We start from the raw sequence: 2,370 nt of genomic DNA, 5'->3' as shown, positions 1-2,370 counted from the left end.
ATTTGTCTCCTCTGTTCTCTCCAGCTTCTCCACTCCGTCCTGCTTCTCCTCGTTCCTGGTGCACTCCTCCCTCTCCTCTTTCTCCTCCTCCTCCTCCTCTCTGTTTCTATTCTATCGTTCATCTTTTTCTGCAGTTTTATCTTGGGCGTTCTCGCTATTTTCTGCTTCATTCTTTTCTATGGTTATAATCAACAGATCGGCTGTGGCATTTTATTGTGTGTGTGTGTGTGTGTGTGTGTGTGTGTGTGTGTGTGTGTGCGTGTGTATGTGGTTCGTGTGACTCTGCGTGTGTGTGTGTGTGTGAATGCTAACTATGGAAGCCAATATAACAGCCGAGGAGCAACTAAACAGCATGGTGGCTGTGTGTAATTACACATCATTACTGAGCCTCTGTGTGTGTGTGTGTGTGTGTGTGTGTGTGTGTGTGTGTGTGTGTGTGTGTGTGTGTGTGTGTGTGTGTAACAGCAGTCCATTCTGCTCGGCCTCTCTCTGGTTTGGTGACAGGAAGTCACAGCTCAGGGAGAAAGTTGAGCTCTAACAACACTGAAATAAATCTGGTTCAAATGACTTCCAGCTTTTTCGGAAAACTCGTAACAAAGAACGACTAACTGAACGTCTGACCAACTATTCAGCGCTGCACTGATTAATTCTCTTTATATTCGCCATAAATCAAACGTTTTTATAGCAGGATGAAATGCACTGCAAAGTTCCTGTGGTTGACAAGAGATATAACTCCTCATCTTTCATCTCAAAGTCAGCGTAATGCCAAAAAAGTTCGACTCTGGTGGGACTCGAACCCACAACCTTTGAATCACTTCTCCTGTGCTCAACTAGAAGTCCAATGCGCTATCCATTGCGCCACAGAGCCTCATGTCAGCCAGAGGACCTGCCTCTGTTGCAGTTGGTATGTGGACACGTTAAAAATAGAAGCTGAGAGCAGCTGAGTGACTCTGCTGGACTGAAGGAATCATCTTCATATAGCAACTGAACAGCAACATGACATACAGCAAAAGTGTTTTTATACTCAATACATCATTAGAAAAGTAGATATATTCAAAGTGTTTCAGATTTAGCACAGCTGTGTGCAGTTGGTGCTGGAAGTATCTAAGTATTTGGTGTTTGTGTGTAAAGTTTTGATGCAAAAGTGTCATTTTTAGAAGAGTTTATATAGTTTTGAATGTAGTGTTTACGTTTGCAAGAGATGTAAGATGTTTTGTGTTTTGTGTTTCTGATTTTGGTTTGTGTGTGTGGAGTTTTGACAATCAGCGCCCCAATCACCGAACAGTCCAGAAAATCACAACAGAAACATAAAGAGCGACGAGCCAAAATCTGCCCAAAAAGTTTCAAGATTCGTCTGAAGGGTCACTGCAAAGAAAACCACTCAAACCACCCAAGCCCCACCCCTTACCTGTGTTGCTAGGCGATCTCTGGCTGCCACGCCGTGACCCCTCAGGCATGGTGCGATGATGTCACAGGAAGTAGAAACCTAAGGAGAAGGAAATTCTTATTAACGCCGACTCTCTGCCTCAACACCCCCTTTCATCAGCCTCTCTCTGTGGTTTTTCTTCTTCTGCTACATAAAAGCAAAACAGCAGCACAAAGAGACCTAACTAACACACACACACACACACACACACACACACACACACACACACTGAGTCAGAAGGTATAAAAAAGAAAAAGCTTTATACACGTCTTTGTTTCACAGCAGAGAAGAAGAGGAGGTCCGTATAAAAGAATTCTCTGTGAGGACATATGTAATGTTTGGCTGCAAGACAAGAATGTGCTCTCTTCTCTTAACTGCTGAGCGTGTGAGTGTGTGTGTGTGTGTGTGTGTGTGTGTGTGTGTGCACTGGAGGATAACGGTCTCCTACAAAGTCATTGATAAACTAACACATATTGACCCAATTAGTGATCGTACGTAAACGAGTGTTTCTGCAGCTGTCTGCCGAACGACGGAGATGTGGGTCAGATGGGGAGGAGGGGGGGTGGTGAGGGTGTTAGGGTGGGGGGGTTTATGGGGTTTATGGGGTTCAGGGGTGTCAGTAATACAATCCAGATGCAGAGGAGGTCTGCAGGTTGCAGGTTGAAATCCCTGTGTGGAAACACCTGCAGAGTGTAAACCAGGACGCAGCTACAATGATTTTTGACGATGAAGATTAAATCAAGGTTTTAACAAACATCTGAATTAAAAAATGGTATTATTTTATTCCAAATCGGTCCCACAACAATAATCTGTTGCTTCTGTTGACCCTGTTTGTGTCCTCAGATCCACACAGGCAGAATCTGTGGATCAGCACATCTTAAACATTTCTGTTTATCAAATGGTGTATCACTATGCTGTGAACTTATTAACTCTTTCTATAACGA

General features: G+C 43.7%; 1 non-coding gene across 1 annotated transcript; it reads right to left on the bottom strand.

The window, feature by feature from the left end:
* Nucleotides 1-776: 776 nt before the first annotated feature.
* Nucleotides 777-868, bottom strand: trnar-ucu. The gene is given in 2 exon segments: nucleotides 777-812; nucleotides 832-868. It is a non-coding gene; the product is annotated as a tRNA-Arg (tRNA).
* Nucleotides 869-2,370: the final 1,502 nt, after the last annotated feature.

This window comes from Plectropomus leopardus, unplaced genomic scaffold (genome assembly GCF_008729295.1).
Source record: "Plectropomus leopardus isolate mb unplaced genomic scaffold, YSFRI_Pleo_2.0 unplaced_scaffold2394, whole genome shotgun sequence".
NCBI lineage: Eukaryota > Metazoa > Chordata > Actinopteri > Perciformes > Serranidae > Plectropomus > Plectropomus leopardus.
The sequence above is the reverse complement of the archived record's forward strand: the minus strand, read 5'-3'. Positions and strand labels throughout refer to the sequence as shown.